The sequence below is a fragment of the Chionomys nivalis genome, chromosome 14, assembly GCF_950005125.1.
Source record: "Chionomys nivalis chromosome 14, mChiNiv1.1, whole genome shotgun sequence".
NCBI lineage: Eukaryota > Metazoa > Chordata > Mammalia > Rodentia > Cricetidae > Chionomys > Chionomys nivalis.
In genome coordinates this window covers 21,126,616-21,153,991 of record NC_080099.1, presented here as the reverse complement: position 1 = coordinate 21,153,991, position 27,376 = coordinate 21,126,616, and the positions used below count along the sequence as shown (strand labels likewise).

At 44.1% G+C, this 27,376-nt stretch overlaps 1 protein-coding gene across 1 annotated transcript in view; it reads right to left on the bottom strand.

Annotated features, from left to right (window-relative positions):
- Atp8b1 (ATPase phospholipid transporting 8B1) overlaps positions 1 to 21,325 on the bottom strand; it is a 112,029-nt gene extending 90,704 nt beyond the window's left edge. Inside the window, exon 1 of the mRNA XM_057789239.1 lies at positions 21,265 to 21,325. The gene's annotated coding sequence lies outside the window, so the exon portion shown is untranslated. The remainder of the gene's footprint in view (positions 1 to 21,264) is intronic.
- Between the last annotated feature and the right edge of the window lie 6,051 nt (positions 21,326 to 27,376).

Below are 27,376 nucleotides of genomic sequence, written 5' to 3'. Positions count from 1 at the left end.
AGCTCCAAGTGCCTAGCCTCCAACCATGTGCCTAGACTGTATCCATTTCTTATTTCTTTTTAAAAAAATTTTTATTGATTTTTACTGAGCTCTACATTTTTCTCTGCTCCCCTCCCTGCCTTTCCTTCAACCCTCTCCCAAGGTCCCCATGTTCCCAATTTACTCAGGAGATCTTGTTTTTTTCTACTTCTCGTGTAGATTAGATCTATGTAAGTCTCTTTTAAGGTCCTCATTGTTTGTCTAGGTTCTCTAGGATTGTGATTTGTGGGCTGGTTTTCTTTGCTTTATGTTTAAAAACTACTTATGAGTGAGTACATGTGATAATTGTCTTTCCGTGTCTGGGTTACATCACTCCAAATGTTTTCTAGCTCCATCCATTTGCCTGCAAAATTCAAGATGTCATTATGTTTTTCTGCTGTGTAGTACTTTGTTGTGTAAATGTACCACTTTTTCCTTATCCATTCTTCAGTTGAGGGGCATTTAGGTTGTTTCCAGGTTCTGGCTATGACAAACAAAGCTGCTATGAACACATGTCCTTGTGGCACGATTGAGCATCCTTTGGATATATACCCGAAAGTGTTATTACTGGGTCTTGAGGAAGGTTTTTTCCTAATTTTCTGAGAAATCGCCACACTGACATTCAAAGCAGCTATACAAGCTTGCACTCCCACCAGCAATGCAAAAGTGTTCCCTTTTCCCCATAACCTCTCCAGCATAAGCTGTCATCAGTGTTTTTGATCTTGGCCATTCTTACAGGTGCAAGATGGAATCTCAGAGTTGTTTTGATTTGCATTTCTCTGATGACTAAGGATGTTGCGCATTTCCTTAAGTGTTTTTAAGCCATTTTAGATTCCTCTGTTGAGAAGTCTCTGTTTAGGTCTGTATTCCATTTTTTTATTGGATTATTTGTTCTTTTGATGACCAATTTCTTGAGTTCTTTATGTATTTTGGAGATCAGACCTCTATCTGATGTGGGGTCAGTGAAGATCTTTTCCCATTCTGTGGGCTGTCGTTTTGTCTTGCTGACTGTGCCCTTTGTTTTACAGAAGCTTTTCAGTTTCAAGAGGTCCCATTTATTAATTGTTTCTCTCAGTGCCTGTGCTGCTGGGGTTCTATTTAGGAAGTGGTTCCCTGTGTCAATGCATTCAAGTGTACTTCCCACTTTCTCTTCTATGAGGTTCAGTGTGGCTGGCTTTATGTTGAGGTCTTTGATTCATTTGGACTTGAGTTTTGTGCATGGTGATAGATATGGATCTATTTTCATTCTTCTACAGGTTGATCTCCAGTTATGCCACCACCATTTGTTAAACATGCTTTCTATTTTCCATTTGATATTTTTTGCTTCTTTGTCAAAAATCAGGTGTTCAAAGGTGTGTGGATTAATATCTGGGTCTTTGATTCGGTTCCATTGGTCCTCCTGTCTCTTTTTATGCCAGTACCAGGCTGTTTTCAGTACTGTATTGAGCTATCATTTAACACAACACATACTCCTATATTTACAAGGAAGAAATCTAAAGCTAGATAATTACCAGTTCCTCATTTTACACGCACACCCTTTGTCTGTCTCACACACGTTACAAATGTCTTCATCCATCTTTTAGAAGGAAAAACTTTTCTTCAAGCTACTACAAAAAATCCTAGAATCTTACTTTTTCTGTAAAGCCATTCCCCAATCCTAAAAACAGCTGCTCACATGAATTGAGAGAGGAAGCATATACCTCCGATTAAAACTCTAAAAGGCCACATTTATCAGCTAAGCTTTTAAGGCTTTCTCTGTTGTGCTTTTAATTTGTCTAGTTAACATGTGGGGCTGCCATTACATCAGCTAAGCCTTACTCCTAAGTTCTATATATAAAGGGTAAGAAATGGGAGCGTGCCAAGCTGGGAGCCAGCCTCGTGCTAAGGACGTAGGTGGCTATCGATGCGAGGAGGAAATGAGTTATGCGGAGCACACACCCAGGAGGAAACTTTCACCTTGGATTTACCATAGCAGCTATCGTTCTGACCAGTCCCAAAGCCCATGAAGCAAAAGTGGGTGATAGTTCCTACAGACAACAACTCAGACGTGGGTTTACCACCCCAGTCACTCAGGAACGTAAGGAAGGGAGGGCCCTAATAGAGAGAGCCTGCCCTTTGTTCTTCCTGAAGGATCCAGTGGGTAGATACCCAGAAAGAAGTAGCATGGGCGCTCCCGTCCTGATGCAGAAGGGCAGGTGGCTTTGGGAAGCATATACAGGCAGGCCAGGAACAGCTTCTTAATTCAAAAGTCTCTGGACTAGGCAGGTTAAGGGAAAGGGAAGCGAAACAAGAAAGAAATTCTAGTGTCTGCCCTACATCAATGGTCAGTGTCTGGCCATGCCAACCCCTTTCCCCACAGCCTTGTGTCCCACCTGCTTCTGGACTCCTCACTCGGGAATGCCTCTCTCTGAGTCTGCCCTGCCAGGACCACCAGCGTCTTACCAGTTTCCCCCATCACAGCTGTATACAAGTTACATACTAGCAAGCAGAACACAAAAGGGACAATGGGGCGTGAGTAATTTAGCATCTTGCCATTACCAGAGACGTGGATTTCAACTTCTCAGGAGGAGGGAGGGACTGAGTGATAGCTGCAACTGACAAGAGAATTAACATGGGAAATCTTTGATCACAGCAAAATAAAGCTGTTTCTGGTGCGGATAAAAATAAGTGAACAAAGCTATTTCTGGTGGGGATGGGACACCTACTTTACAAGTTATGGCAGCTTTATTAAGCTCCATACTGTCTGGCTGGCCTTCAGGAACGGTGCGATGTATTATTACTACCCAGTCCCCTCCTTCTGCCCGTAGACGTAGACTAGCCTCTAGATCCCTTGGTTCACCCTCTTTCTAATTCTCAAATGTCAGGATCTGACCAAATTTCCCTTAGGCAAGCTTCCAAAAATCAGGCAGAACTGTTTTTAGACAAGCACACTTCAAAAGCCAATAGCCGTTTCCTTTCTGATAAGTGATGAGTTTATCAGGGCTAAGATACACTCAGTCCATATAAGGAGACCATTCAGTCCACATCAGGAGGCCATGTGCTCCCGGTGAAGCCTCAGGTCCAAATCTTACCAGGACCCCTGATCTTCCAAACTGATGAACTGCTCAGAATGCACTTAATTTTCAGGGTAAGAATAGTAGTAAAAATAGCAGGGTACGTGGGTGGCTCACGCCTTTAATCCCAGCACTCAGGAGGCAGAAGTAGGTGGATCTCTGTAAATTTGAGGCTAGCCTAGTCTACATAGTGAGTTCTGGGACAGCTAAGTCTCATGAATAAAACAGTAACAACAAATGAATACTAACAAACAAGATAAAAGAGCTCTAGTTAAGTAGATGGGCGTGTGTTTGGAACAAGGAGAAGACAAATACATAGTATCCATATTCCTAAGGGCAGGCATCACATCTTGAAGCAAAGAGCCACAGGAGAGACGTCTAGGAGGAAACTGGAGAGTTCTATTCCAGCACAGCAGCCAAACAGCCTGACCTAAGAGTCGGTTCTCATTGCAAAGGCCAAGATGACAGTAATAATGGAAGCCAAGCCCTGTAGCGCATGCCTATTATCCCAGCACGTGAGGAACTGAGGCAAGAGGATCACAAGTTAGAGGTCAGCCTGGGCTACATGGGGAAGCCCTGTCTCAAAAGACAAACAAACAAAAATCCAACCATCGGTACCACAGGACATTTGGCAAGTGTACAGTGTGACATTGATTCACCTGAACCTACCTACTGGGTGCTTAAGCTCCCCTAAAGTGATGAAAAACCGAACACAAGCCCAAGGACTAAGCCTTCCCAAGCCTAAGCTCAAACTCCTTACAGCTGTACTCGACAAGAGACCTCTCAGGAGCAAGCCTCCCACCTCCAGTGTTCTTCCGCTACCCCAAATCAATGTGATAAGTCATCACGCCTAAAGTTTATAGAGACATAGAAAGGATAAAGACTATAGGGTATATAAATCATATGTAATTATAAAAGATGTCTAGAGCTAGCTATGTAAAGATAAATCTATAAAGGATAAGCTATAAGTAGTATACAAATTATATGCAGATAAAGATACACATATGAAAGGTAAATTATATAAAGTAAAGCATGTCTGAAGCAAAGATAAATTTATAAAAGATATAAAGTATACATTTAAAGTACCTGGATTAAATAATTTACAAAGTCTCTATAGTTAAGTATATAAAGACAAGTGGACCTCGAGCCCCATCCTCATACTCCTGGGGAAGAGTAGCCAAAACACACCATGCTTAGAAAGAATGCGGAAGAGAGCCTGGGGGCACAGGCTGGGCAACATGGGCTTGCTCTCAGAGTGACTGAGGTGTAATTAATTGTGGGTAAAAAACGATGTTGACAGTGGGGAGAAGGGACTGGAAGGAGGGCCAGCCAAGGCTAGAAGCACTTGTAACTTGGGGGTTGAAGAAATTGGAGGCTATGAGAGGCGTCCCCTGATTAGGAAAAGCGCTTTCTGCCTATGAGATAATCAGCTGCCAGTGAGCAACATGGCTCCTGCCTTTATGGGTCTTATATCCTCAAGACTGAGGGGAGACACGCACCTAGCTCAAGGATATTTAGTTTATTTTTATTATGTGTATTTGCATGTGTGTATGTTCACATGAGTGAGTGCATGGGTGCTTGCATGTATGTGTGTGTGTGTGTGTGTGTGTGCCCTCAGAGTCCAGAAGAAGGTGTTGGATACTCCCTGAACTGGAGTTACAGGCAGTTGTGAGCCTTCCAATAGAGGTTCTAGGTAACAAAAATGGACTCCGATCTTCTGCGAGAGTGGTATACACCCTTAACTACTAAGCCATCTATCTCTCCAACCCCACGGAAATATTGATTTACACTGTGATGGAGAAGTAACAGGAGAACGAGGACCCGAAGCATGAGGAAAGAATCTTTGAAGATTTCCTGGGACAAGCAAGTCACATGTGGATGTCCAAAGCCTTCATGGAGGTGAGAGAGGCAGGGCACGGGGACAATTAGGAATTCTCGATGCAAAGAGTCTGAGGCCATCCAAATTGGCACAGTCCTCATCAGGCAGGAAATTGAAAATAATCACCCTGACCGGCTACTCCAGAGGCAGTGGCTAAAGCAGGTCTGAGGAAAGTCCCTCACCTTCTGCAGGAAGGATATGGCTAGGGGGCAACAAGTCACGACAGGCAGACAGTCCACCAAGGAACGTCTTTTCCTGATCATTCCATGGGGCAGGAGTAGGGCATAGAGGTCCCTGCTTCTGCAGTTGAGGGAGCATTTTCCAGCTGAACTCTGAGTCCTGAGATTCATCCTCTCACTGAGTTAGCCTCTGGTGTCCCTGTTCTATGTACACAAGACATTCTGTTAGGAGGGTGGCTCCTGCTGTGTCCACATTCCCCAAGGAAGCTAACTTTACAACTACTTCCTCCACTCAGTTGAAGGCAACACTATCCTTCTGCATGCTCCAAAAACAAAACAAAACAAACAAACAAATAAAAAAACCCACTCAGTTGTGTGAGTGTTCCTTCCTCCTGCCCCTCTACCCACTAGCTCTGCCTTCCCAAGGTTCCAGAATGTAAGTCTAACTCTGGGGAAAGCGCAGGTGTCTCTCATATGACATCAAGGTAGCCCCTTACTCTCTTCCCTCTCTCCTCATCATCCACAGTCCAGCTTCAACACGGAAGGCACAGGATGCTTCCTGGATGTAATGTGGATGGGATCCGCCCCTGCCCAAAGCCCTGCCATAGTTCCACTCCTCTCGAGGACAGCTTCAGATCTACCAGCTCGTCCCCACTCACCTCCTCCACCCCTACTTGCTCTGATGCCACCACCAAGGTCCTGCTTGGTTTGAGAAGCCTCTGGCATGCTGGTTTCTTGGGGGGCTGTATGGCATCAGTCCCTGAACCCACTTTCCCCAGTGATCACAGGGGGCTCAGCCCCTCCCAGTCCCGTAACCTTACTATAAATAACACTTTTAAGGAACCCTATCTTGCTTATCCCTCTATACACTCATCTTTTTTTTTTTTTTTGAAGTTATTTTTCCCACCCCCATCCCTGTGTATATTTCAGGGGAGTTGGTGTGTGGATGTTGAAGCCTGAGGTCCCCAAGTGACTTCTTTTCCAATTTATTTCTTGAGGCAAGGCTTCTCATTGAACCTGGGGTTCACTGATTCAGCTAGACTGATTGGCCAGTATGTCCCAGGAATCCTCCTGTCTCTGTCGCCATAGCACTGGCGTTACAGGGGTTCGATGCCATGGCTTCTGGGGCTCTAGCTGAGGCGCCCATGGTTAAAGCAATTTACTACACACCATCACTTCCCATCCTCTACCAAACTTGAAACGCCTTGGTGATCTGTCGCTCCCCAGCAGAGCATACACTTCTGGAGGTTAAGACGTTGCTTCCGTCTGTCCTTCAGATGCATACCCAGGCCAAGGACAGTCTACATACACAACAACCTCAGAACATTTGTCCACTGGCTGGAAGGTCACCTTATTAAGGGCTCCCCTAATGTCCTGTGTAAAGTCACCAGTCCTGGCCTCTTTTCCAGCCCTTACGTTATTTCCCCCACATCATCTATCGTTAATATTTGGGTAATTTACCTCCTCTGGTATTGGGATTGGACCCTAGGCAAGTGCTCTACCCCTGAGCTATATTTCCCATAGTGTGATTCTGCTGTCTGTCCACATGAAATTGAGCATTAGCTGCTGCATCCAGAATGACTAGGAATGACTAAAGGGTAGGTCCTCAAATATTGGGAAAGTGGGGGAAAGGGGAAGGAAGGGAGTAGAAAGAGAAGGAGAAAGGAAAGAGAGAAAGAAGAAAAAAAGGGAGGGAAAAATTCCTACTGTATAGTAACAGGATTATAACTGAGTGTCCCCAAAAGAGAAATACACACCATTATCTGGTTCTGTCTATAGTAAGAGTCTGTCAGGCACGGAGCAATTGAGTAATCATTTCAGCCCTGCCCCCTCCTATGTTGCTGTCACCAAACCGAAGGAGTAGACGGGTGCTGGAATGCCATCAGAGGAAGCGTGAGTCACTGAAAACCAGTTATTATTTGCACATCGCTTTCTTCTAGAGATTTCTGAACAATAAGTAAAAGGGATTGGCTGAGCTTACTTTCCTACATACTAAACCAGGCGAGGGTACGCTAAGGTTCAGTTCAGTCGAGAGAGGATACTGAACATCGGGAAACAAAACCGCAGTTTGTAACCCCCAAGGGCTACCCAGGTACCCTTTTCCTCCAGGGTGACGTGTGTGGCATGCCACCTACAATCATCATAAGGTGATGGTTTATTTCCATAGAGATCCCACCTCAATTCGCCAGTAACTTTCTCCTGGGGCCTTAATTAGTTCTCACATACCACGGGGCGAAGCTCTGCCATTCTTGAGCTGTTTTATTAATCTGCCTTAATTATCTTCCCCCTGTAGAAGGTAAAGCAAGCCAGGAGAAAGCAGAACGTGCGGCATGTGTCTCTGGGTCAGAGAGAGGCTGCCTCCTGTTTTGGCGGGCTAGAATACTGGCCTTGCATGAGCAAGGCCCTGAGACACCATCCCTGTAACTCAAAAAACAAGCAATTTTTCATAATACAAAGTGTTGGGAGCTGTGAACCCCCAGATCCTGAATTTCTTGTAAACAACTTGTTTTCCTCTACTCTGAGACAGCCTGCAGCTGCTCTGAGCACGAGACCCTCGGGAGTTTCTGATGGCAGGGGAGTGGTTTCTGGTGGGTTTGGCTGGGGCGTGGCTATCCCTATATAAGCTGCCCCTGAACACAATAAAGGGGGCATTCTGCCATCAAGGATGACTTGTGTCTCTGTCTTTGTGTCTCTGTGTGTTTCAATCTCCAGCCCCTTGCCCAGTTCACAAACTGTATGGTGGCTCATAGAGCGCAGACGGGCATCATGCGCCACAACAAAGGACCCTCTACCTTTTGGTTTTTTTGAGGTAGGGTCTTTCATGTAGCCTATGTTGGCCTCAAACTCTCTATAAAGCTAAGGATGGCCTTGAACTCCTGATCCTTTAACAGAAGTTGCTCAAAAGTAGGGCACCTGGATGTTTCTGGCTAAAAGCAGTGGGAAAACAGCTGGCTTTCCTGACTCCACTCCAGCCCTGTTATGCTATGTGCTGCCTGCTTTTTTCCCCCTGTGGAAGGTTTTTCAACTGTTCCCTCCATTCATCTCATGTAGTAATCTGAAAGCAGACTCCAATACGAGAAGCTACCCAGATTTCAGTCTGTTCTGTAGCTGCCAGACTCCAGAGAAGGACAAGCAACCACCATAATCCACTCTCATTTCCTTGGGGAGCATATAGACACATTTATAGATGCAAAGTCTGCCTTTAGAAGTTTAACCAGTAGACGTGGGAAGGCTGCAAGCCTTGGGGGAAAGGAACTGGGTAGGCAGGGTGGGAGGGATGATCAAAAGACATAATTTCACGGCCCACGAGCTTGTGCCTTCGAAGGGTGGACCACTGAATGCATTGCTTGTACTAAACAGTAGGCTAGATGAGGTGCCACAAACCTATAATTCTAGTGCACAGAAGGCTGAAATAGAAAAATAAATTGAGGCTAGCCCTGGCTGGACAGTAAGAGAAGATAGATAGATAGATAGATAGATAGATAGATAGATAGATAGATAGATAGATAGATAGAGTCAGACAGACAGGTCATAGATAAAACCTATGCAAACAAAACAAATAACACAAGATTAAAAACTGAAGGTCTGAAACTGTTTTTGTTGGAACGCTTGATCAGAAAATAGCAAGAGCCAGTTTTCTATGGCAGCTGAGAGTGATAATGGACATCCGAAGGCCTTCTACCCAGACAGCGAACTCTCCAAAGGTAAAGAAGCCTTTAGTTCCACTGTCAATCTTTGACCTGATGTTAGTTATTGATTGCTACCTAACAAGATTCCCCTAAATGAGAAATTCGTATGTCAGTTTCAGGGACACAGGAGGCTGGGCCTAGCCCAGGGTATAGTTAACGTGCTGGCTGGGTGGCAGTCATGTGAAGTTTCAATCCGAGAGGATCCAATGACCAGCTTGCTCTCTGGGCTGCCGGCAGGATTCAGTTCCTCGTGGACACCTGGCTAGAGGCCACTCCAGGTCTTTGCCACGTCATCTCTCCCATCTGGCAGATCCAATATGGCAACTGGCTTCTCTCAGACAAAGAATGCCATAGAATTCGAGAAAGGGGAATAACTCTCTTTCTATAACCTAGCTTCAGAGGAATGGCTGACCCCTGAGAGACCTCTCGGGGGCAAACTCCTATGTCAGTGTCCCTTTCCTTATTTTTGGCTAAAAGGCTATTGTGCAAGCTGAGCGTGGCCATATCACACATACATAACATACATGTACATGTGCTCCATGACTGTGAACTGAAAGTGTTCTCTACCATATCCCTTAACTGGGCATCTGGGGAAAGGGCCAAGCCCTATACGAACGTGTGTAGAGTGCCTGAGTAAAATTCCTTGCTTTCCCTACTAAGGGAAGCATTGCTTTGGAAATACCCCTGTACTCTCTTGACTACTCCAGGATATAGCTATTTCTCTTCTCTTTGATGCCAAGCTGTGCTTATTGTGACTTTGTACTCATCCGGCTATAAATCGATTGTATTGGGTTACAGTGTGACCCCTCCACACTGGCCAGAGTCTCTCCGTGAGACTGGCTCATTAGGTCTAACTTCTATTCACTTCAAGATTACCCAGAAACACAAGAAGCCACAGAAGCATGAGCCAGAAGATTCTTCATCGGAATCTAAATTTGGTCAAGGAGGCTTCAGGGAACAAGCCTGAGAGAGGTCTAGTTGTAAAACAAAACCCAGAGAAATTACAGAAGGATTCTCAGATGCTTTAGTGGGGCCCAAATATGGTCAAAAGAAGTCTGAGAAGGCTTTTCTGGAACAACTCGAAGAAGTCTAGCAGAGAAAAAAAAAAAAACCACAGAGAAATCACGTCACCCAAACTGGTTTCCGGAGGGAGGGGCAGAGACTCATGGACCGTGAGATTGCTGAGTGGCAAAGTGAAATCTAGGCTCGATTGTGAAATCTGAAGTTAGCAGCAGCTAGGGCCCCGTGCTGACTTTTTAAATCTCAGCAATGTTAAACATGGTGTCACTATTTCCTGTTGTGGCAAATTGATAATAAACCTCAATTTGTATAACAAAAGGAAATATTTATATGCAATGTTAAACTTTTCCTGCCGAATCTATTATAAATATGGGCAAGAGAAGCCAAATAAAGCAACTAAATAAAACCCATGCTTATGGTTCTCATAACATAATGATCATTATAAATCTTAAAGTTATGGCTGGAGAGATGGTTCAGTGGGTTAAAGGCACTTGCCAAGAAGCCCAGTAAACCTGAGTCCCATCCCTGGGATCCACATGAAAGGAGAAAGCAATCCTAGGTGTCCTTTGGCTTCCACACACATGAATATTTGCTTACACCCCATCCATCCGCCATGCACACATGGCAAATAGGTAAATACAATTAAAAGATTTCACAAGTTTGTTTGTAAATATAAATTTGTTTTGGTAGATATCAATAAGCAAAGAGAAATTTTTTTAATGAAGTTGGAAAGGCCAGAACAAAGATAATTTTAATTCTATTGTGCACTAGCGTAAGCCCTTGGAAAGGCTAAAATAGCTTCAACGTTCTTTTAAAAAAACATTAGAAAATGCCCAACTTTACAGTGACTGCAAACGCAGCCAAAGGTTTTTATAAGACTGGCTGGGTTTGGCAAAGAGGCCGTGCGGCTGGCTCCCAGCTCCCTCGGCACAGCTGTGAAGAATATCCTGTCGTCTGTTTACATACATCCATGCTCCGGGAATTGAACAATTAAAAGCCGTGATGGGCTGGCTTCCGCTGCAGAGCCGGTGGGAGAAGAAAGACTGCAGCTTCTGGGAAGATGCAGGGAGGGGAAATCACAATGACTTGGCAAAGGGGGATTCTGGAATTGGCCAGGTCTACTCAAGGCTGGAGGGAGTCTGTTGCAACTCTGAGAAATAGGACTGCGTGGTCTTTACCATCCACAGCTCTCAGCCTCTCTTAATTGTCATTAGCCAGGAGGGATTATCCAGTAGAAATAATATTGTACATAACATGAGAAATTTTTATCTTACGGATGGATTCATCTAAACAGAGAGAAATAGTGGGTCCAGATTTCTTTCTCTATTTCATTTCCCAGCTACCCAGCCTGCTTTGCACTCTAAGGGACTAGGAAATGACTTCCAAGTGGCCAAGAGTCCAGTCTCAACAGCCACATCACAGATTTTACATGATTCATACTGATGACAACTTCCTTCTCTCGGCAATGTTTCTGACCCGCAGGGCTGTGGCCTGGCAGCTGCTGGCTGCCTAAAGGATGATTTGGGGTCAGACAGCTATTTACTGGTCATAAAATCAGGGCTGAAGACTATTCATGCAATCACAGCTGGTTAGATATGAATAATCTCTAAGAGCATCAGAAGGCAGGCCCTCTGAGCACAGCCACCTGCTTGAAGTCACCTGAGAAACCTCAGGAAGAGAAGACATAGAGCCTGGGAACTTCTGCTGACTTCTATCATCTACTTGTCTGTCTATATGTCTATCTGTCTATAATATATCTACCTATCATCTATCTACCTACCTATTAGTTTGTTTTTAGTTTTGTGAGACAAAATTTTTCATATAGCCCAAGCTGGCTTCAAACTCACTATGTGACTGAAGCTGGCTTTGAACTCCTAGTCCTCCTCTGCCTCTCTCTACCTCCCAAGTACTCAGAATATACACATGTGACATGACCTTGCCCAGCAACTTCAATTTTATTTGACCTATTGAAAAAAAAATGTCTATTTATTTGCTGTGTGCATGTGTGTCCCTCCGTGTGTGTGTGGGGGGGGGGGTGTACCTGTGGCAATGGACACATGAGGACAACTTGAAGCAGTTGGTTCCTTCCTTCTACCATGTACATCCTGGGGACAGAACTCAGGTCTTCAGCAAGAACTTTTAGCCACTGAATCATCTCACTAGCCCAATTTCATTTTAAAAGCTCCCAGGGTGACATCAAGGGACAATGGACAGGACTGGGTTCCTGGCTTGCTTGGCCTCGGTGTGATGTGAAGTTTTGGTCTTGCCAACAGGTGGGAACTCTGTGTTCATCCCTCAGACTGGATTGCGTCCACCTGGAGAGTTTTGGTCGATTTGGTCGATACTACAATATAGTTAAGAACATAGAACAGTGGCAGAGCAAAAGAGGAGAGAACACAGCTTGGGAGGGAGCTCCTTTCACTGACGGACTCAGTAAAGAATATAAGGAAATGACACTTGGGCCAAAAGCCTGGGAGAAGAAGCCATGCTGAGGAAGAGGGCTGGGGGGGTGGGAGATAAAGCAACAATGAGAAAGTTTTGGTACAGGAAATGATCTGTCACGCTCAGAAAACTGAAGTTTCAGAGGATAAAGATGCAACTAGGAAATGGGAAGGGATGGGAGCGGACTGGGCAAGCCCAGGAGAGGAGGGGGCTACCCCGTCCTAAATACTGAAAGGTTTTCATCTAGGTGTAGGAAAGTCCCGGGATCTAAGTAGTTGGGTTGGAGGGAGTGGGGTGAAATGTGTGCTTCAGTTAGGATGCTATGGCAACAATCCCAAGGAGGGGGGAGGCTGGCTTGAATGGAGCAGGTGACAGTGGACAGTGGTAACTGACTGGCGTCAAGGCCATTTGGACAGAGAAGCTGCAGAGGCCACTGAGCTGCAAAGGGAATTAGGGATAGTTTAGAACAATTCAAGTCAAGACCAAGCCCAGGTTTCTGGCTTAAGCATCAGCTAAAGAGTCATTATCTTCCAACAACTGTCAGAGTTCAATTCTCCATAGCTCAGACTTGGAAGGTCAGGGGGTGTGGTGGTTCATCATCAGCATCATCTTGATGAGGTTTAGAAGGACCATGGCATGAATGTTCTGCTGTTTCCAGAAGATTTCACTGTGAAAGGAAGATCTGCCCTGAATATGGGATATACCATTTCATGGGTGGGGGTTCAAGTACAAAAGCAAGTGAGTACCAGCATCTCTCTATCTCTCTCTGCTACCTGACTAGAGATCTAATGTTATAGCTACCTCACAGTACTGTGCCAAGCTTCCCTGGCAAGATGGTAAAATTATGAACAAAATGCTCCCTTCCTTTTTAAGTTGCCCCTTGACAGATTCAAAGGGGCCAGGGACAGGTGCAAGAGGTGTCTGGGACTGCACCATAGGGACCCCAAAACTACAGGAGAATTTCTATCTGTGGGTCAGAATAAGAAAGAATTCTCAACCCAACACCACTGTCACTTTGAATAGGATACTTCAGTGTTAGGGATGTGGCAGGAGGAGTCCACACACTATGCCATGTTTTTCAGGATCTCTGGTCTCTACCAATAGAGTCTAGTCACATTCCCTGAGTTGTGATGTCCTGAAGTATTCCTTGAGGGCAAACTGACTCAGCTTAGGTTGGGGACGTGATACCAATAATCCTTGATAAACCTCAATCTAAACCGAATTCACAGCAAAACAATGATAAGTTACACAAATCACTCCAACGTTCCTATGGACAAGCCTATGAAATTGATTGACTCAAATCAAATCAAGCACGGAGCTTCACTTTGCCCCCATCCCATTCGAGTTAGACTGGCCCCAAGATAACTGTATGACCTTCAAGCTCTCTGTCCTTTGTCTTCTGACAGTAAGACACTCAACGGTATGGGGAGGAGAAGGCAACAGTCAAGATAAAGAATATTCCAGTTTCGCCCCTGCTTGCAAATGTTTCATAGTTCAGAACTACAGAATGACCTAAGGATTTCCAAATACTATTTGTAAAGTGATCTATAAGCCAGACCAAGATGTCCAAAGAATCCAATTTTCCTGAATAGGAGCTAACTTTAGAAAAGAGAGAAAGAAAGGGGGATGCTGCCAAGTTGTGGCATTTGCAAAGCACAGCAACTGGAGTTACAGGCTGTTCTGGGCCAACTAATGTGGGTGCTAAAAACTGAACTCGGGGTCCTCTGGAGGAACACTACACCAGCTGCTGAGCTGTGTTCCCATCCACTACTAAAGACATTTTAATAAGCAAATATTTTGCTGCCTTATGTCAGTTAAGCCACAATCACTGGCCTGAAGGTTTTGGATGAGCAGGACTCGGAGATCACATCCAAATACAGCAAGAACACATTTGTTAAAATCCCTTCCTTCTGTCTCCTTGAGCAGGTGAGTAGCAGGAGAGATATGGCTATAATGTGTGTCAATGTGAGCAGCCTAATTTCTTTAAATTATTCACTCTAAGTCTTAACTTACATAAGTTTTATGGGGTTTTGCCAGTGCTGTTTGATTGGGGGCTTTTGTTTTATTTCATTGAGATAGGGTCTCACTATGTAACCCTAGCTAATCTGGTACTTATTAAATACGGTCAGGCTGATCTCAAACTCACAGTAATCCTCTTGCCTCAGCCCTAGCTGTCCTGGAGCAAGCTCTGTAGACCAGGCTGGCTTTGAAGTCACAGAGATCCACCTACCTCTGCCTCCTGAGTGCTGGGATTAAAGGCATGCGCCACCACCAGAGTCTTGTGTGTGCTAGGCAATCATTCTACCACTGAACAACATACACATACCCCACCCCACCCTTTTTTTTTTTTTAAAGAAAGATTCTTGCTATATAGTTCAGGTTGGCCTTAAACTTGTGATTCTCCTCCTCCCTCAGCTTCTCCAGTGCTGGGATAATGGGTGCTCTAGACCATGCCTGATCCATCTGAACATCTTCTTAAGGAGATAACAGTTTGGTGATCCTGTCATACTTCACTACATAAATGATCCTTTGCCCTACAAGTTTTATTAAAGGCTGTCCATTCTACCCAAAGGTAGAAAACAATCTGACACTTAAATATTCAAATAAAAGATTTTTTTTTAAAAAAAAAAATGAGTGATTCTTAAAAAAATTTGTTTCAATTGGTGAAGAAAGCTAGGATTCTTTTCTCCACTCAAAATGTCATCTCCAAAAGGCATTTGTGGTCTGTAGAGACAACATTGTCATGGGGCCACAAATCCTGAGCTTGGACACCCAGGACGGTATAGAGTACAATCAACCACATCTCCACAGCAGGCCAGCTGGGTGACAATAGCAAATGACCTTCACTGAGAAAGCAGCAGCAGAAGATTTCGGGGAGATGGCTGCTATCATGCATCTTTGATATTACTCCTGGCACCCCAGGACTTTCCTGGTGGAAAGCGTGACACTAGATACTACATGTCCTCAGCCTTACTTATGAAGAAAAAGTTTTACCAAGCAAGTACGCCACACCCCACGTGAACAAATAAGAACATAAACTAACCAGTCCCCAGCAACATTATTCACAAGCTAGAGGAAGAGACAAGCCAAATACAATGGCTTTGTCAAGTGACTAGCTGGGTAAGCAAAATGTAGAGATGGATAATGGAAGGAAGAAGAAAATTCAGACACATGCCCTGCCAAGGATGAACCCTGGAGCCACCATGCTGAGAAAAATAAGCCAGGGACAAAAGAATAAGTATGATTATGATCAACATCAGATGCCATAGAGTAGTAGGGTTCATGGTGACAGAAAGAGGACTAGAGACAGGCTCGGGGATACGGAGACATGGAAAGAGCTGTGTGAGACACTGAACGACTTCGATGCTTGTTACACAATAATAAGATGTATTTAATGCCACTGAACTACACTCTGAATGTGACTAACATGGCCAGATTTGATATTTTGTACATTTAACCATTTGCTAAATTGTTTATGGAATCAGATTTTGTACTATGAAGATCACTGTCATCCCAGAGTCATCCTGCTACCCAAAGCAGGGCAGGATTTCACATAATCACATCTCCGCAGCCTGCCCCGCTGCCCCGCCACACATATAATGTCCATGTAGAGTCACAAGTTCTAGAAGTTTGTTGTCAGCTGCTAGTTCAAGCCTTGGAAGACTCATACGCTCAATGCAAAGACAAGACCAGTGTTTCTTAACCGGAAGTGAAGAACACCCATGCCATCTCACTTGCCTGTGCCAAGTCACATGGGCAGGCTTTATATCTACTTTCTCATGGAGCACAGAGACCTTAGCTCACTGTGTCCCAGGCAGGTAAAATAAGAATATATGTATATCACACCACATTTTATAAAATTAATCATGTATTCCTCTCATGGGCACATGTCCTATGAACAAGATAGACTACCAGGCAGTGTGTGAGGACAATATTTGGTGTCAAAGAATCTGTTTGGGATTTTCTAGCTCAACCCAGTTTGGGTGAAGATTAGAAAACTGATTTCAAACACAGCCTACCCTAAATCAAACAAACCTCAACTCTGGTGGAACAAAAGCCACTCAGCAAAGAAACAAAGCCATAAAACAACAGCCGTGTAAATAGAGAGCCAGGCTACCAGGCAAAGGTCAGGCTCCACACACGCACAGTAGAAGCTAACTTCTCAACCCTGTGAGTAGGGAGGGAACAAACAGCAAATACCCCTGAAAGGTATTCGACGCAATCATCCCCAAGGAGTCCAGTCCTTTGTCCAGCGTGACACCTCTGATATCATGGCCAGCCCCATCTCTCACACCTGAAAGGCTAGACTTGGAGACTGATGATAAGCCATGCCCACAGAGATGGAAGAGTCCCCAACTCAGCCATCCAGACCTCAAACCCAAGATCGCCCCATGTAGAGACATCATCCAGAGCAGGAGAGAGAAGCTGGTCAACTCTTTTTTTGCATTTTATGATTTGTTTGTTTGTTTTTAATTTGTTTTTTGAGACAGGGCTTGGTTGTGCAGAGCCGGCTGTCCTAGAACTCATTGCTTTTATTTGTGTATGTGTACGTCTGCCTGTTTGTGCACTGTGTGCATGCAGCACCCTTGGCGGCCAGAAGAGAGCATCAGACCACCTGAGTGAGGTTAAAGAGGGTTGTGAACCACCAAGCTCATGCTGTGAACCACACTTGGGTCCTCTGCAAGTACAGCAAGTGCTCTTAGCTGTCAATCCATCTCTCCAGCTCCTAGACAGAAATCTTATCAAAGAAGAAAACCAACTCAGACCCTTAATAAACTTGACAACCTTCCTTAAAACAGGGAGGTCAACTATTGGCCTAATTGAAGAGAATGAATGAATGAGGTTGCTTCAAGTTTCACGGGTATGTACCCAGGCTCCACAAACCATGAGGCTCACATACTACTCAGTATGAACCTGGGAGGAAAGAGGAGGAAAGAGATGAATGACAAGAGGAAACACAAGGGGTTAAAGAAGGCACTGTAGTGTTGAGTGTCCCATGAGCCTCTGTTGGGCAGGAGGCAGGTAGCACCCAGTTGAGGGCATCCTGAGTCCCTGGGGCTGTGACAGACTGAACTCATCCTCCTGAAAGGTTAGAGGTCAAATTAGCTCCCTAGTCACCGAAGCACTTCAGAACAATGACAAGGATTTGAAGCTTAGAAACTTTCTTCCCATGTCCAGGTGCAAATGTGCACCTGTGTTTGCTAAACAAATGCTAACATATAAGATGAATCCCACGTTCCCCACAGCCCAGGGGAAAGGCACTGTACACGGAGCACCAGCACCAACACAGCCGCACAAATGACCACCCTTTAGTAAGCTCTGCGTACCCTCCTTTCCCAAGTGCTTCATTTGAAAACTCATTCCATCACACCATTTCCAGGTGGAGAGGCCAGGTGGCTGTACGCTCCCTAGGTTATACAGCTGGACAACAATGGAGCAGGTGTAGGCACCAATCTGGGGCAGAGGAGGTAGAAGCCAGCATCTCTGCTTTGCCACTCCTTCTGGACTCTGTTCACTGGGACCAGTTATCAAAACAGGCCCCACTGTGGGCAGATTGGGTGATAATTTTATTTAAAAGGGGCAATTCACTCATAAGTATCGGGAGGCTTACTGCTCTGTGCCTACGTGTGAACTGATAAGTCTCCTGGTTTATAAGAATAAAAGTGAGAAAGAAAGTATATATGCCACAATCACATATATACACATTATGCCACAATCACATATATTCACATATGCATTTTTTTCTATAACCATCCTCCATGAAACTAGGTCCTTATTGACATGGAGAGCTACAGAAACTCTTAGATTTGGCATTGCTTTTGCATGGGTACTGGGATGGGATTTAGGAATAACACAAGCGGGAGGATGAAAAAGATGAGCCATGTGTGTGAGTGTGTGTGTGTGTTAATTCAGCCTCTTTGGACGCAAGTTAATTGTTACACTAAAAAAAAAAAAAACTATCAACAAATGCTGGATCTGATAGAATAACATAAAAATGGCAAAAAAAAAAAAACCCTCAAAAAACCCTCACACGATATACCCAAAGACACCCCACCCCCTGCAAAGAAAAATTCCTCTGGGAGATCAACCTAGAAGCAGACATAGAACTAAAAGTAAGTTCTTAAACCTTAAAGGCCCTCTTGGCAGGAGCCCGTATTAGGAATGGACCCAGCAAAACTTGTACTTGCCCCTAAAGAGTCAGTTCCTCTGTATCCAAAGGTCCAAAGGTTTCTTTTACAAACTAAAACGAAAGAGCAAAGCCAACAGTAGAATTAAAAGCTCTCTAGAGTTATAAAGATCGCCTGTGAACCATGAATATGGCTTCTGAAAAACTAGCACAGAATTTAGTAGTAAGATAATAAAATGTTAACATACCAATGTGCCTGTTAAAATGTTCAGACTCCAGTACCAAGTAGTAATAATGGGTAAGTACCAAATACTCAGGCTGGCTTTTTACAGCCATGTCAAAAGCTGGGAGAAAAGTTCAATGGTAACTCTGTGGCTCGTTTATACTTAGTGCAACAAAAATTAGGATTTACATAATAAAATAAGCCAGGTGTGGTCGCAGTATCAGCGCTAGGGAAGGCAAGCACCAGGAATTCAAGGTCATTGTCAGCTCCTTAGCAAGCTTGAGGTCAACAGAGGAGACCCTGTCTGGAGATAACCGTGATAATCAAGATAGATAATGAAAAATAAGAACATTCTTCCAAGAAAGAAAATAAAGCAGCATTCAAACATCTACCCTTCTACCCTTTGTAAAGGACACACACCCCCTCTTCCTTCTTGCCAACCCTCCACACCCCAAAGAATGTTTATCTTTTTCACCCTTAATAAACGAGCAAACTGGCGTTGTTATTAGTGAGATACCTGCTGGACTCTAAAACTATGCATTTCCTACTACTCCTTGCTTTAAAGTGTGTGTGTGGGTGTTGGGGGGGGTGGGGAGTGTTAGGGGGATGGGAGGATGGGAATGGGGGGTGGGACAGAGGAAGCACTCAGCAACCCAGGTGATGCTTTCCCTCAGCTCCAAGATCCCAACACCTAAAGTGAGGCTGAACATGGAGCTGGCCCTGAACTTGGTTTACTTCCCAGTTAAGACTTGTTTTTACTAAACCACTTGCTCCCGGAAATCACTGTTTTAAATCATCATCTTAAACAGAAAAAGAAAATCCCCTGAAGTCCCCTACTAGGAAGAGATAACCTGTAAACTTGGGTGTGAATTGCCTTTAAATAACAAGGAGAGTTTGAAGGTGACCAACGTGGAGCTGGCACGCGTGCTGGATGTGTTGGTTGGTATCAAGTAAGCCACACGGGTCCTTTGGCCTCTCTTTGGTGCCCAACACAAAGAACCGGTGAAAATTATCCAAGTGCGGTCCTTAGAAGACAATAAACGAACACGGCGCTTACGGACTCTCACTGAAAAGAACAAGGAAATCTCTACATAAAGAAAACCATTAGCATCTTCAGAGGAGTAATTGGAGGCAGGTGTGACTGCTCCCCAGAAATTAATCAGCTAATAACCATTCATCATCCTTCACACAGTCTCTGCATTTATAATCGTGTTTAATAAGGTCTTAACAAAAGATGGAGGAAGGAACGGCACTTTAACCTCCTAACACAAGGGTACTGCTTAGACGATGAAAACCAGAGCTTTGACCTCATGTGATTGGTTTTCCTCTTTGGAAACGGACCTCTATTTACTATCCATGGGTAATAAATATATACAGTCTTTATAGCTTTTCTTCCCCAAGGCAGTTAGCCTTCCCCTGTGGCCAAGGAGTGCCTGGTTTCTTCACGTACTTCTCTGGTGTTATCTGGTTTAATGTTCTAGGGGTTAAGGGGAAGAATTTCTAAAGCAACACGTCTTTTTAAAAGGGGTGGGGGAGAGAATCTTTCCTTCGCTCTAACAGAGTGGACGATTCGCGGAGCATGGGGAACTCCACAGAGCTAATAACCACCAGAGAAGAGCTAGAAGAATGCCTAAAGCACTGAGGGCAGGCCAAGGGGACCAGGGAACTTGCCGGCCTTTCGTCTTCTTGTTCCAATTCCTCGCCGCTGGTGCTCTTTCCCACCGCGGTCTAGAGATCTACATTCAAAGCCTCCCGGGGCAGAGACGTACACGCCTACAACTCTTTTGGAGGAGCTGGCCAGACATTTCTTTCTCTTCGGGCTCAGAGAGTTAGCCAAGAAATGATTTAAAGCCCCGGCCCTGTTCCATGCCTCATCTCCCGCCGCCTGACGCGTTTTCCTTCAACAGGCGCCGAGAAGTGACAGCTCCAGGCATCAACCCGGGGATTAAGGACAGCCAGCCGGCGGAGATGCGTCGGAGTTAATGGGCACGATCCCACAGTCACCCGGAAAACTATTTGTTTTCGCTATTACTCCCCCACTCTTTCACTGATGCGCACTGAAGGAGCTTGGGAGGCAATGAGTCTCACCCCCTTCATTCTTCCCAGCAGGTGCGCCGCGGCCAGAAACACTCCTCCCTAAGGTCATTTTCGGGCGCACTGGATCGTTTTTGCCCCAAAGTCGATCAGCGGAAGATTCCCAGAAGGGCGGGGGTCCTCTCATGACAGACAGCGACACTTTTCAAAGACCCCCAATCCTTTCTTGGCTTAACTCTGGGATCTTAACTCCCGACATGTGTGTAGCAAACCAATGAAAAGTATAACAAAATACCCAAACAGCTCCCGGGAGATTCCTCCCCCGAACAGGTGAAAACCCTAAAGAACTGGGAATGTCGCTCAGCTTGTCCTTTGCCAACCGTGGACCGCGGCGGGGGCTGAAACTTCCGGTACCACCACCCTAGCCCCCCCAAATACCACTTGTCCGGGCTCGGGAGCCTGGGGGCTCGGACAGCTGCTGCCACCGCATCGCGGATGCGTGAAATCCACTAACCCGTGAATCACCGAAGGAGTCAGGGGACCCTGCCGGGCTGATTGAATCCCAGAGGTCGGGGAACACCGGCGCTTTGCCCCTCTTACCTAGTGCTCACTGGGCCCCAGCTGGGGCATCCGCGGGGTGCGCGCCGCTCCAAGGCTTGTGCGCACCTGGCCGCCTCCCGCCCGACCCCAGCGCTGCGGCTGCGCTAGTGCTGCATGGCACACAGGGGCTGGCCGGGGGCCCCGGGAAGCCTGTCCAGTTGGCCGCGACTCCTCCGGCTCTCGTGGCTCGCCAAGGGCTCCCCGCCTTCCCCCGCCCCGCGTCAGTGCGCCCTTCCTCGGCGGCCGCCCTTTTCCCTCCGCTCTGTCGGACCGGACAAACTGGTTTCTCTGCTCCAGGGAGGAGCTTCTCGCCTCCCCCTAGCAGCGGCCCTGGCCGCGCGCGGCTTGGGGACCAAGTTGGAGCTAGGGCCGGGGGCGGGTCCCGCCGTCTGCCCTCCCTTGATCCCTCCCTGGGGCGGAGAGGTGTTGGGCTGAAAGGCCCGGGGCTGGTTTACGCAGCCTTGCTCTAGTGCGAGGTCCTAGCGCCCCAGAGGCAGGTGGCCACCCCTGACCGTGATCATCTTAAGCCTATCCTGTGATCCTGGCTCTCAGGGCACTCCTGCTCCCTGCTTCACAGTCGCGCGCCCCCACGAGCTTCGCGTCACTTTCCCATCCACTGTGGGCTTGGCTGTAGGCCGGGGTCGGTGAACGTGCCAGCCCGGAAAGCTGGCGGGGTTACTGACAGCCGGGGAACTGAACTCATTCGGTAAGAGGAGCCGCGCTCGCTCCCGGCCAAGTCACGTCTAGGATCAGTCACCAAAGGCGGTGGAACAGAGGGCGCTAAGTCTCCTAAGACTTCGAGAAACTGTAATTGCAGCAAGCTCACATTCTGCTGAGTTGTGGCGCGTGTTTAGGACCTTGGGACCAGAAGAAACAATGGTGTAACAGGATAACAGTGTTATGGTTGCAAGATTCAGACCCGCATGTGCAGCGTTGCTGGCGGCTGTTTGGAGTATGAATCGCACCTCCTATGCAGCATGAGAGGTGCTGTTTCTACAGCTGCATCCCTAAGGCTCTCAGAGCTTACCCAACTATCAAGTCGCTGGGATCAGAAGGGAGGCAGGCAAAGGTCTCCAGGTAGCTGTTAACTGTTAGCTCTCAGCACTTCCCTCTCATCCCTCTATCTTAACAATGCACCTCATAAAACCACCTTGCAATTTCTCTTGTCAAATAATTCTGTAACATAGGAACAATAAATCTGTTGTCCTCTTTTTAAAATTGTTGCTGCCTTTAATCCACGGCTGTCCGAATCCGCAACTGCAACTCCCCACTATCAGCAGTGACTGGGGAATTCTGTTCCCTAGGGCACCAATTCTTTCAAAGCTAAGAAGGGAACTTAACTAAATCCTGTCCCTCTAAAGAACTCAAGATTCAAGGATTGAGGTGGAATTCTGCTCCCCAGAGAGACTGAATAGCAAGTAGTTCACCTCTTCTTTCATCTCTCCAAAGACCCTAGTTCTGCTCCTAGCTCCTCCCGACCACTGCCTGTCAACTACTTGCTGTCTCAGTCTCCTGAGACAGGCGAAATAAAATTCCACAGGCGAATTTTATTTAATCAAACACATCTTTGCATCATTAAACAAATGTCCCACAGCATAAACAAATGTAATCCACCTTAAAATAATATTCTAAAACATTTACCCCTTTTCATCTAAACAAAAAAATCTTATTGTGTACAGTCTTATTATGTTTAACATACATAATACAATAAGAACAATTATCAAGTAAAGATTGCAGTCACAATATAATGAATTCCAGTTCATTTGTGTCTGGCAAATTAAAAGAAAATACTCCGTTATCTATCCTATCTTATTGAATCTAAAGTCATATACCTATTTTACTCTCTATCATAACTAAGGAAAACTGCAATTATATCTAGTCTTTAACTCCATCAAAGACCCCAGAAGGATAATATTATTTGAATAAACAAAAAATGCATTGCAAACAACTTCCAAAAGTCTAGAAATGACAGAGACATCTGACTGCCTGGACAGTCACCCAAAGGTCTTTCTGCAACCTTGGGGCATCCATCTTCAACCTACAGACCTAGAGTATCAAGCAGACTTCCCAGTGAAGCAGGAAATTTGAAGGACTGTCCAACCTTGTATTGCCAAAGTTTATTAGTCACTTTTCTCTGTGAACTTAGACTATCTGACAGACTCTTCTGTACAGCAGGAATTTTGAAAGACTTCCCTGCCTTGTTTTTGGCAAAATTCATCAGTTTTTTTTCCCCTGTGTGTCCTGCATGTCCAGTTTGCACAGCACATTGTCATCAGTAAAAGGCAAAAACTATTTCTTTGCTCAGTGGCTAACCTTGCACAATGAAAGAAACTCCATAAGGAGTTTCTTCAATGCCCATCATCTTCTCTGAAGTAAGTTGGTATTGCCAGGAGACAAAACCGTGCCCCTACCCTATTTTGTTGAGTTTTTCTTTTTGACATGTTAAATCACCACCTCAGTTGCAGTTGATGAACTATCACTTCTCCTGAGCAAGAGGTCTCTCCTGTTTGAATTGAATCTTTATTAATGTTGATGGTATCCATAGCTTTTTCTTCTCCTGTTGAAATAAAAGCAAAACTCTTTCCCCAATGTAGTACATATCCTGGTTTCCATTCTGAGGTCAACACATCTTTAAAGTACATGGGCTGATTTAATTCAGTAGTTTTTTTCCTACTTTCCAGTGTCTCGGTGCAGCAGTCATTCCTTTCTCATTAGCATTTAGAAAAAGTAAAGTTAATAAATCATTATGCAGTCTATCTCTGGGGGTCTCTGTTGCTCCCTTCTGTTTATTAAGCATTTCCTTTAAAGTTTGACAAGATCTTTCTATAACTGCTTGTCCTGTAGGGTCGTGTGGTATATTTTTAATATGCTTTATAACATGCAAAAAGCTGTGTCATTTTAATAGATACATATGCTGGATCATTGTAAATCTTAATTTCTACACATATCTCTATAATGGCCATAGCTTCTAATAGATGTGTAATTATAGAATCAGCATTTTCAGAATTCAAAGCAGTCACCCTTTGAAATCCTGAGTATGTATCTATGGTATGGTGTACGTATTTTAATTTTCCAAATCCTGAAAAATGATACACAGACATTCACCAAATTGTATTTATTTGATTAAGCTCTTGGATCACTCCCTGCAGGTAGTAGAGTTTGGTTATACAAGGAGCAATTTTCTTATAATTTCTTTTGCTCATTGTCAAGTGATGGAAAAATACTTTTATAAACCCTTGCTATTGTCATGGTGTTTTTATGAAACTCTGAGGCATTCAGCACATTTCCTATTAATAACTGATCAATTTCATCATTAGCTGTGCTACAGGACCTGGCAGACCCTTTATGTATATACATATATATGGAATGATTCCTATTCCTGACTATTTCCTGTAATTGCATAAATAATGAAGTTAATTCTCACTTATCAGGAATAAGTTCAGCAGTTTCAATATGTAAGACAACTCTTTCTGTATATTGAGAATAAGTAATTATATTAAGAAATTCTGAAAAAAATTAATAATACCTTGAGAATAGCATATAATTCTGATTTCTGAACTGAATCATAAGGGCTTTGAGCCACTTATTTTTTTATGACTTATAACCTACCTTTTCTGATTTATTTACATCAGTAGAGAATATAGGGGTTCCAGAAATTGGAATACCTTTTACTAGATGAGATAAAATCCAATAGTCGTTTTTATAAACTGAAATCTCTTGCTTTTTTGGATATTTGTTACTTGTCTTTCCCCAAAATTTATTTCAAGCTCTTTGTCAATTTTCATTTACTGTCCATAATGAAGCAATTTCAGCATTAGCAAAAGGTACTACAGTTTCTGCTGAATCCATTCCTGTCAACTGATGAAGTATTAAGTTTCCTTTTAGAAACAACTCAGAAATGTTTTTCATGTATGCCTGCAATTTTTTTTTTACTTTGCTTGTGTGGTAAAAATATACACTCTAAGATAATATCTTCCCTCTGCATTGAAATTCCTGTAGGGGAATGCTTAGAGGGTAAAAAACCAGAATGCAACCAAGCTCCAGATACAAATGATACAAATGGACACCCTGTAATTTCTTTTCCACCAAAGCCAATTCTCTCTCAGTTTCAGCTGATAGTTCTCTTGGACTATTTAAGTCCTTGTTACCTTCTAAAGTTTGAAACAAGTTACTCAGTTCTTGAGTTGTTGCTCCAATAGTGAGCTGCAGATAGAAAATGTCTCCTGACAATTTTTGAAAGTTTGCAATTGATCTCTTTTGATTTGTACCGTTTGAGATTGAATTTTTTTGTAAACATATTTTATATCCTAAGTAATCAACAGAATCTCTCCTTTGTATTTTTTTTCAGGAGCAATTTGTAATTCCCAGCAAGGCAAAATTTTCTTTACTTCTTCAAACATTTTTCCAATGTATCTATATTTGAATTAGGCAATATATCATTCATAAAATGATAAATTATGGGTTGAAGAAACTGTACATGAATTATTTCCAGCTGCTGTCATACAAAATATTGGCACATAGTGGAGCTGTTCAATATTCCTTGTGGAAGAATCTTTATTGATATCTCTTAACAGGCTGAGAATTATTGTAAGTAGACACTGTGGAGGCAAATTTTTCTCTATTTTGTTGTTGTAATGGTGTAATAAAAAAAAAGCAGTCATTTAAATCAATCACTATAATATGCCATCCCTTAGGTAATAAAGAAGACAGGGAATTCCAGACTGTAAAGAGTCCATCAGTTGAATCATCTTACTTACTGCTCTTTGATCTGTTACCATCTTCTATTTTCCAGATTTATTTTTAATAACAAATACAGGAGAATTCCAAGGACTGGTTGATTCTTCAATATGTTGAGTATTTAACTGCTCCTTTACTAGCTGTTCTAAGGCCTGAATTTTACTGTTCTCAGAGGCCATTGTTCCATCCAAGCAGGTTCGTCAGTTGAGCATTTTAAAGGTAGGGCTATTGGTACCTTAGAAATAACAGCAGCTTTTGTGTCCTGCTTATGCACAGCTTGAATAATCTGTGCCTGTTCTTGATAGTATCTTTTGATATTTCGCTCATAAGCATTCCTTAATTTACAGTTTGTTTCTGAGATTGGGGAAATGTTAATCTGTGTTTTCCATTGCTGTAATAAATCACATTTCCATAAATTCATCATTATGTTAGCAACATATGCTTTTAATTTTCCTACCTGTTCTTCTGGACCTCTACATCCAACCCACCTTGCACTTTGTTTTACTTGAGACAACCTGCCCATCCTTAAAAGTTGAACATTTGCTTCCTGAAGAGGCCAACCTGGATGCCATGATTTTGGTGCAATTATTATGACATCTGCACATGTGTCTACCAAACCTTCAAGTGCTATGCTGTTCATTCATATTTTTAACTTTGGCTTTTGAGCATTTATAGAAGTTTGCCAGCCGGGCGGTGGTGGCGCACGCCTTTAATCCCAGCACTCAGGAGGCAGAGGCAGGCGGATCTCTGTGAGTTCGAGACCAGCCTGGTCTACAAGAGCTAGTTCCAGGACAGGCTCCAAAACCACAGAGAAACCCTGTCTCGAAAAACCAAAAAAAAAAAAAAAAAAAAGAAGTTTGCCAAAATATTTGCTTTATGGTTTCTCTTGAAAATTTTGTTTTATTTTCTAAAGTTCTAGCATCCAGAGCCATATGGTTTTTAACAAGAGGCATTATATCATTTAATCATTTTGTAGAGGGTTTTCCCCATGGTCAGCAGGGAATGTTTGAACTACCTTCGACATCAGGGCCTGCAAGAGGCCCCAGTGGGTCCTTCCCAATGGCAAAGGGTTTTCTTGCCTTTCCCTTATTGATCTACATTCTTTAGTCCAATGCCAGCCTTTGCCACATCTTCTGCACACTCCAAAAGACTGGGGCCTTCTGTTTGAATTATTTCTATAACATTATTTCTAGGAGCAATTTCTCTACACTCCTTTTTCAGATGACCTTGTCTACCACAATCAAAGCACCTAAAATTTTGATTTTTCTCCATATTTTTTAGAAAGCAATGCTCCTACCCAATTATCATCATTAGAAGTATGAGGGACAATATCAATTGTCTGTCTGATCTATTCTTCTATGGGTGCCAATTTTGT